Below are 9,740 nucleotides of genomic sequence, written 5' to 3' on the forward strand. Positions count from 1 at the left end.
TCCATGTTCATCAAACTTCCAGCAACTTTATTAGGTTTAAAATGCTTGAATTAATTAGAAATTAATCTTTAATCGGTAAAATAATAGTTCCAATTAATCCCTTGAAACCTTAAGCATGAAATTTGACTAATTTCATGCTCAAACCCATTAAAAATCCACACTTTATGTCTCAACACGAATCTGAAAATTATAATTGATTACTTCAATTAAAATTGTCATCTAATTATGCTAATCAATTATCCATAAGATTTAGGGTAAAACCCTAACTTTAACTCATCATTCAAAATCATTAACATCCATAAAGATTGAAACTTTATCTCATAAACAAATCTGAAAATTACTACTCTTCAATCAAAAATAATCCTCAACATTCTAATCATCAAAATCTTCAACTTTGGTGTTCATAACCAATCCCAAACACAATAATAATAATAATCAATATCCATCATCAAAACATAATAAAAATCTAAGCTTTAAATAGAAATGGTTAGGAAGAAGAGAAATATACCAAACCGGCCTATAGCATGGCACGATTACTAATTTGAGGTAATCGAGCGCAAATGGGAAAGCGAAACGGAAGCTTGGACGCACGAGCACGGGCAGCGACGAGCTGTGTGCTTGCGAAAACAGCTGGGCACGAGGAGAGGGACTTGTGCGCGCAGCGCTGGGAGAGTGAGATAGAGGTCCGTGCGCGGGGACGAGAAACAACGCCCACAGCGTGCGCGGGGAAGCGAGGCAGCAACCACAAGCTGGAGAGCTCGACTGGGCACACACGCACAAAGGGAGAGAGGAGAAGGAATGAGAAGAATGAAAGAAAGAAGAAAAAGAGAAAGCTTGGAGAGGAAGAAAATAATTTTAGGAAAGAGAAATTGAGCTCTCAAAAGTTGTGGGAAAATGTGGGGAAAGCAAGGGTATTTATAGAGTGAGAACCCTTGAGGATTGGGGTTAAGGATCTTCCTAGAAGTTTCATTTAACCAAGTTGGGTTTCCTTAATCTAGGGTGAGGTGTCCTTGGAATTTCCTACACTTTGAGTTGGGTTTTTGGATTGGGCTTTGAGTTGAGTTTTAATACGCTACTTGAATTCTTGAAATATTTGAATTTCAAAACCCAAATAAATACTCAACTTGAAAACTAAATTCTCTTTATAATTAATTAAAATAATAATACGTTTAATTAATTAAATACATTTAAATAACTTATTTAAATTCTCAAAATCCCAAAATGCTTTATAAATATAATAAAATATATTTATAATTACTTCAAAAATACGAGGTATTACAGCAACGCTCCAACTAGCTATTCCAATCACTTGATCTTACTGGATTAATTATTCGTCATTAATCTGAACCTTGGTATTAAACTAATGCACATTGGGTGAATGACACATTTCCTTCAGGCACTTCCTTTTTTGGGTAAGTCTTTTGTATTAAAGATTATTGCATGTTCTTCTATGTTACCGGTTACCTGGTTCACCAAGGAATCTGGTGAGATGTCTGTGGGAACCGAAATGTGATCCAGGGAGCGAATTAGCTTTCCGAGATACACTTTCGATGTACACATCAAGTCCCAAATGGTGATTTCTTCTTTGGTCCTTTTGAGTTGCTTCAAGAGCGGGTTTTCTATAGCTTTGGCCACGGTGGTGGACCGTGCGTTTTCAGAAGTTTGCCGAACAAGGACACCATTTGCGGGAGGCAGATGGATGTCCGATTGGTATACTCTTCTGGACCGAGTTAAGTTAGCAACTTCAGTTTCTTCCGGGGTAGGATCGAAAGGAGATGTCGTGAGCCAGGTCTCAGTGAAGTAGTCTTGGCCGTGGTTTGAGACAAGTAAACTTCTTCGGCATCGTCATCCCATATACCGCATATTTCACCGGTAGAGCCTAATGTGGGTAACTTGGTGAGAGGCTCACCTTGAGGCGTTATGTAGATCGTAGGATCAAATGTGGCATTCTCAGAGTGGTCTAAAGAAATGTGAGAAGAGCCTAGTGGACTTTTGTTGTTGCTAGGTTTGATAACGTTAGGTAGAGAGATTATTTCATCCTCTATGATATCTTGGATGGTGTTCTTTAAATGCCAACAATCTTCGGTATCTTGACCATTTCCCCTGTGATATTTGCAGTAGGTGACGTCAACCCAGAATGTGTTTTTGACCGCGGGGTCACATGTTGGTCCGATTGGAGCCAATTTACCTTGAAACACTAGTCTTTCATAGGCTTGAGTAAGAGTTGGCCCGAGTGGGGTGAACTTTCTATCTTTGGTCCATCTTTTGACCTTTTGAGGAGGATTTTTGTAACACCCTAATAATTCCTTGCTTTTATAAAACTATTTTCCAACTTAAAATAAGAATTACCAAAGTATTACCGCCACCGTAATAACGGCTAAGGCTAGTACCAAAATTACGCAGCGGAATCGACTAACTTTAAAACATTAATTAATAGTTAATGGTCTTCATACAAGTTGGAACCATAACGGCCCAAACCAAAATACTTTAAAACATAATCCATTAACTAATTGAAAACATTATATTCTAGACTAAATAGTATAAATAGAGTTTAAAACAATGCAAGTGAAAATTAACTCGCTCAACCAATCCCATTGCTAGATAACTTCACTTGCAAGTCATCTCTACAAACCTGTTATTAAGATTCTACTCCCCAACAATGCAAGTGCAAATGATGGATCATCATATTAAGGCAAAGGCCATGTCCAAAACACAAAGCACGTAATCAACGAAAGTTAAGTACATAAAAGCTAGAATGAAATCCTAAAACTAACATGCTTCATTCCAATAATAATAATAAATTCAAACCACATGCAAAAGCCAACTAATAAACATTTACTCATGAAGATAAGACTCGACTCAATACACGACTTTTAACTCATAGATTAGTTAGAATAAGCATTCGAACGGGTCCAAAAGAAAATATCCATTACGGAAGGTTGTTGGGAGCCAACCAAACACCAAAAGAATAAAAGTAACCATGTCGGACCATACCGACGGATTTCCAGCGCATTAAGAAGTGAAACAACGTAACGTCTTGTATCATACATAGGAGTACAAGCCCCTTGGAAAGGCACTCCCCCCATAGTTCATACTCAAAGTATATACGTTCAAAGAGTTTTGAAGCTTTTTCATATTGCACTTTACGTTTATTAATATTTTATTCACAAAGTTGACTCAAGACACAACCAAGTAAGGCATTTAATGAACGTACAATAAACACTGATTCTTTTAAAATCATTAGGACTTGTGATCAATACAATACTCAAATGAAATTACCCCAGGGTTCCCTCTCAACAAAATGTTGAGTCCCCGACATGCCAATTACCATGCGGGTTGTGCACTAGGCACAAAAATTTCTAATGCAATTCACCTTGACTCTTTCTACATATGCGGTGGCTAACGTGAGCGTACCCTTAATATGTGACTTACTAAACACGACTCAAAAGTATACCCTACATATACGATGGCTAACGTGAGAAGACCCTTCATATGTGGTTACTGAAATAGTGCAACATGGCACGAAATAAACTTGGCTCATAATATGCTAGACATTACGTACAATAGGATAAATATTTCTTGCATGCGAATAAACCATACATGCATCAACATACTTGGACAACATGCTTGTTATTTAAATTCAACAAACATAAAACAACAACCATAACATGCTTGTTCACATATTCAAACATGAATCCATAATAATCTAAGTAACATGAATCACAACATTTAGACATACATGTATTCACATGAATTTAAGTTGGTCACCCTAGACTTGTACGTACCGTGAATACCTAAGTACGGGGGCCACTTTGTGATTCACTCCACTAATTAGAAATCTCCTCCTATCATTAAATAATGAAACTTAATTATTATCCATGTTCATTAAATTTCCAAAAACTTTATTTAGTTTTAAAACGCTTGAATTAATTAAACATTAATCGTTCATCATTAATAATAATTCTTATTAATTGTTTAAAACCCTAGCATGAAATTTAATTAAAACCATTAAAAATTGGCACTTTAAGACTTTAAATGAATCTGTAAATTATTATTGATTACCATAATTAAAATTGACATCTAATTTTGTTAATAAATCAATCATATGAGTTTAATCAAAATCCCTACCCTAATTCAACATTAAAATCATTTAAACCCATAAAAATTGAAGCTTTATTCAATAAACCAAATCTAAAAATTCATGTCCTTCAAATAAAAAATTTCCTCAACAATCTAATTATCAAAACCCTCAACTTTGGTGTTCATAACCAATTCCAGCATAATAATTAATCAAAATCCAATAATAATCATAATTTAAAAACATAATTTAAAATAGAGAAGATTAAAAAGAAGAAGAATTATACCAAGCCGGCCTATAGCAACACACGATCACGAATGAGTATGACCGGGCACAAAAGAGCAAGGAAACGGAGGGGGTGCATTCACAGCAGCGTTGACGCGGCTGTTGATGTGTTGTGCGGTGCGTGTTGCGTGCGGGCACATGAAGGCAGCAGGGCAGCGCTGTGTGGGACATAGGAGGAGGCAGCAGCAGGACAGACGAGCACGATGTGCTGCGAGGCAAGGCAACGGAGGAGCGCACACAATGTGGTTGTGCTGCTATGTGCTGCTCGACGAGGAGAAGAAAAGAGAGAGGGGGAAGGGTGCCGTGAAGAGGAAGAAAAGAAAAGAGAGGAGAGGAGAGAGAATTTGAGGGTTTTGTGAGGTTTAGTGAAAGTGGGGATTTAATGAGGAGTGGGGTGTATTTACAGTTTTTCATATCTTAGGTGGGCTAGGATTAGGAATATTAAAATTGGATTTGAACAATGATTGGGCTAGAATAAAATAAGGTTATTGAATTATTCGTTTGGGCTCCTTATAAAAATTGGATCGGGGTTTAGAATAATTCAAATCGTTTTAATTTCAAAACCCAATTAATTCCCAACTTTAGAATTTAAATTCATTTCATAACTAATTAAAAATACTAAATATTTTTAATTATAAAATACATTTAATTAACTATTTAAATGCGACTTTTAATTCATAAAATAATAAAAATTCTTTATAAATATAATTAAATGTATTTATAATTACTTAAAAAAATACGAGGTATTACAATTTTACTCAAGGGCATGAACTTCCTGTGCTTGGGAAGATTCACCCTCTTTGTACGCATTATTTCTAGGCGCTTAAGTAGGCTTATCAGAGTTAGCTTGGGCGCTCTTTAAGAGGTCGTCCTCTATTTTGATGCATACGTCAGAGATTCTTTTGAAGGAATCCAAACCCAAGTATCTAACATGTTGTTTGTATGATGGGTCCAAGTTGTCAGTGAACTTTTGGACTAATTGGCCTCAAGGGGCCTTTGAATTAGCTGGGCCGCTTGGTCTCTCCATCTAGCAAAGTAGGTTAATTATGAAACATTCGTTCTTCTTTTAAGAAAGAACTTCAAGCTCGTGCATGGTTACTTGAAAGTCCATGTTAGACGAGTATTGTTGGATGAAGATGTTAACAAAATCTTCCCAAGTGGGGAAGGTTTTTGGGGTACTGGTGATAAAACTACTAAAGTGGAGTTGGTTCCAAGGACATAGGGAAGGTGGGTAGGTACATTGACTTGTCCACACCTTTGAGGATCATGGCATTAACAAAGCATAAGAGGTGGTTACGGGGGTTATCCGTCACCTTAAACTTAGGTAAGTCCGATGAATTGAACTTTTCTAGTACTTTGCCAGTGATGGGTTTTTGATCGAGCGAGAAGTACTTACTTCCCATGGTCTGTTAAAGGACCATTTTCTCGATTTTCTTTTCTTATCGAGCTCATTTTAGACTTGTTGGGCAACTAATGTAATACCCTGAATTTTTGGGTATTTTATAATAACTATTTTGGTAATTTAAAATAATTTTACAATCTAAAATTAATGTTTTAATGATTTTAAATAAGTTTTGTCAGTTTTATTTAATAAATTTTCTAAAATTAACTCCCCTAATTAAACCCTAATACCCTAAGTTATATATACCATCAAGTCTCACAAAAATATCACGTAATAAAAGAAAGCCTTACTCTCACACATCTCGGCCGTCACAACCACTGTATCATCATCATCATCAACCTCTCCTCGGCAGGTAATGAACATCACCGTCAAGCTTTGAGCTTTTATAAAATATATGACTTAAAGTTTTGGACTTTTCCTCTTGTTTTTCTCTGTAAATAAATTCGTAAGGGGTAGTGTAGTATACTTGCAGTGATTTATTGAAATGAAAGCATCTTTACTCCTTCCTTATTCATCGGCTTATTTCTGATCAATTAGCAACCAAAACACCATTAGACTAATTTTGTTTATGTATATTATTTCTTGCTTTATAAACAAAAATATATAATGATTTCAAATCAAAACTTGGACTTTGTTTCATTGATCTTACGTTGCAATAATAATTAGGAATACGCATTTGATTGTTTTCATGATGATCAGTTATTTTGGTTTTAAAGAATTTCAGTATCTAAAGCGATACAAACTTAGTTTATAAGATACTTTAATTACTCCTTATTGTTGGGTTAGGAGTTAGGAAAAATTCTCGGTGGGGCTTTCTTGAAATACAGAGTCGCGAGTACTAATTTGATTGTATTTCTATCAATGTGTCTAATATACGCTAATTTAGGCTCGTTAATTTTGTGTAATCGTAGACGGAGGCTACTTAGGAGATATGCGAGGAGACCACTAGTTCGAAATACGCGCGTGTTTAAGGTAATTTTCAATGTTCATCATCTTTAGGTCCCGTTAGTAAAATAAATAGTTGGATATGTTTATGTGTTATTATATGATAAGGAACTTTATTATTGTGTATATGCGAGCTTTACAATGTGAAATTATAGACATTTATACTAGTAATATTATTATGCGTATTAATTTTCATTACTACGTATATTTTTACGAAACAAGTACCTGGTTTTATGTTCACGAAGTGAAGACATAGTGTGAACACAAGTTGGGTTGGATATATTAATAGTGGCGTGAACAGCATGAGCACTTATATACTCTTGTTATGTGAGTTGCAATAAGGGGTTAAATTAATGTAATCAATTTTGGATATCATGCGTAATTGTGTGGTGATTTTAGGTTGCTGGACTAATTGTACTATATGCTTTAACCTTATTAAAATATTAATGAATTAAAGTGTAATCTTCGAGGGAAAAGCCCGTAAGGGTTAGGAACAGGTTTCCCTTCTAGATGTTGTTCTATCGGTGCACTTTAGTGGAGACCCGGTAGGTTTCTAGTAGGTTTCTATTATTTTGTATTCAAATTTCTGCTTAGTCTTCCTCCTAATTCTATCGGTGCGCGGTCGCGGAGACCCATAGTCAATTAGTGAGGGGTGTGCACACTAGAGACATTCTGTCTGACTTTGGCCATTTTCAAGGGTTACGCGCGACCCTTAGCGTTCTTTTTCCCTCACTTAATTAATATTGTTCTTATGTGATAATTTTAATGATGGAATTATTAAATTGATATTTGTTGTTTACTTATTTATTTTATATACTCAAAACGTTTTCAAACTAAAATTATTTATTTTACGGGATGGAGTTGGAATTACTCAGTTTATCTGATTTTTGGGAGTTTGTCTCTCTTGTCTCTTTTCTATTTATTATTGCAGGTTAGTAAATGTACTTGGCTACGAGTGAGGAGACGCTTAGAATAACCACCTAGTCAAGAGACAATTTCTATTTCAGTTTTAAGTTGGATTTTGTTATTTATTTTATAGGAATTGGTTGTAATATTTTATGGGCCACCTTTTAGACCACTTAGTTAATTTTGACTTTAATGGTTTTAAATTGTTTTGTTGCTTTGCATTTATTTTCTATGTATAATAAATGTAGCAGTGACACTCCCAAGGTTTAGACTATGGTTTTTATAAAATAAAAACAGGGTTTTTGATTATATAAAAGGTCCAAATTTTGGGGGTGTTACAACTAAGGACTGATTTTCCAAGCACAACTATTCCATAGTGGCAGCCATTTTTTCTAGTTGCGTTTGCATATCTTCGAACGACATGATTCCAGTCAGTGCAGGGTCAAATTGAGGTTTGAAGACATGAGATCCTGGAAAAGGGGAACGATTAACTGAGATGGGTGTTACTGGCTCTTGCATTGGGGTGGAAGATTCAAGACGCGTTAGTCGTTGGATTGTAGAACGATGCCTGCAGTAGAACTAGCCCTATGTATAAGACAAACTATATTTAGGATTTCAAGTTTTATTTGGACGGAGCTTAGTCTAGACTCGGACTTATTTCTTTTTGGAGAATGGTTTTCGAAAAATTTTCTTTGTGAACGTTAAAATTATTTTATTAGCATGAGCGGTCTTAGGCCGACCATTAATGTCATTAGGAAGCTAATAACAACTTACGAATCGATTTTAGTTGTTTGTGTGTTCTAAGAAGTCAATTGCACAAAAAGAGCCTTAGGGCGTGATAATTTTCTTGCGCACAGGGGAATGCGCTAGAATTTTGTTGCGCGGGCCTGTGGGCGTGACAAAACTCTTGCGCATGTAGGCTTAATTTTTGCTTATTCTCGTAGTTATTTTCTGATCATTCTAACTTTCTGTAGTTTATTTTTCCTGAATTAGGCCCTTTGATTGAGCGTGCATGCACTCAAACATTCAACATTTTGGCATAAAAGTATGATTTATGCGCGTACTGACCTTTGGGATAATTTGTAAACACTACCTCGATTATTCTCATTACTCATTCGATTAACGTAATTCTATAAAAGTACCTTCGGCGCAATTATGAATTTTCTCCTTTTAAAGTGGGCATTTTTAACTAGACCAACTTATCATTTTAAATACGAATGCGTTTTGGTCGTTTGAATTAGTTGCACGAACATTATTATTACTATTTTTTTTATTTCGAAAACATACTGCATTTTTTTGGAAAATTTTCAAGTGGACACTAATATATTCTCGTGCACATAATTGTGCACAGGAAATCAATTGCGCCGGGTCTTGGGAGCGAGTAAGTTCTTGCGTGCAGGGCCAGTTTTCACTTGTCTATATAAGCGTGCGCTGGAAATCTTACGCCTGAGTTCGTGCGCTGGAAATCTTTCGCTCCAACTGGTGTGCGTTGCTTTATTCTTGCGCACAACCTAGTTCGCACATACGTACAATTTACTTTTATTCGATTAGTAGCTAATTAATTATTTTTCAACGTTTTTAGCATTTTTATTAACTTTTACAATATCGTTGACTTTAAACTTAGCTTCTGGTTAGTTCATTTCGCACAAAGCACATAATTTGTACACGAAACTAACAATTGGCATGATTCCTAAGCTCAAATATGTACTTAGTTTATGTAAGTCTCTGTGGTATTATGGGTGTCAAAAGGTACCAAACCTATCGCCAATTCCCGACAGGCCTTGGTCGAAGTATCCAGGTTCATGAACGAATTTTATCAAGGCCTATCCGGTAAACGCTGAAGTGGCGCGTACCGAGAATGGACCTATGAGATAAGAGATTTGATTTGGGTGGATGTCCTACGATGCGAACGTGCCGAGTGGACAACATCCGACGCGCCTCCACCCCCCGAGTTAATAGGTGTCCTCAGTCCCAACTTCCGAGACGAATCATGCCAAGGAAGCCAGAATTACGTGCGACTCTGTCCGGTCAAACGATTAAATTGAATATTTCAGGTCGTCCCAGCTTAATAAGGAAATAAAAGCGGGGTAGCGTTATATTTTTACCTTGGGCTAGGTCCATTTA

The 9,740-nt window shown here is 36.0% G+C and overlaps 1 long non-coding RNA gene across 1 annotated transcript; it reads left to right on the plus strand.

Moving 5' to 3' along the window:
- The first annotated feature begins 6,024 nt into the window (after window positions 1-6,024).
- On the plus strand, window positions 6,025-8,369 carry LOC130469176 (uncharacterized). Its single transcript, XR_008929545.1, has 3 exons — window positions 6,025-6,117; window positions 6,677-6,737; window positions 7,642-8,369. It is a non-coding gene; the product is annotated as an uncharacterized lncRNA (long non-coding RNA).
- Window positions 8,370-9,740: the final 1,371 nt, after the last annotated feature.

This window comes from Spinacia oleracea, chromosome 3 (genome assembly GCF_020520425.1).
Source record: "Spinacia oleracea cultivar Varoflay chromosome 3, BTI_SOV_V1, whole genome shotgun sequence".
NCBI lineage: Eukaryota > Viridiplantae > Streptophyta > Magnoliopsida > Caryophyllales > Amaranthaceae > Spinacia > Spinacia oleracea.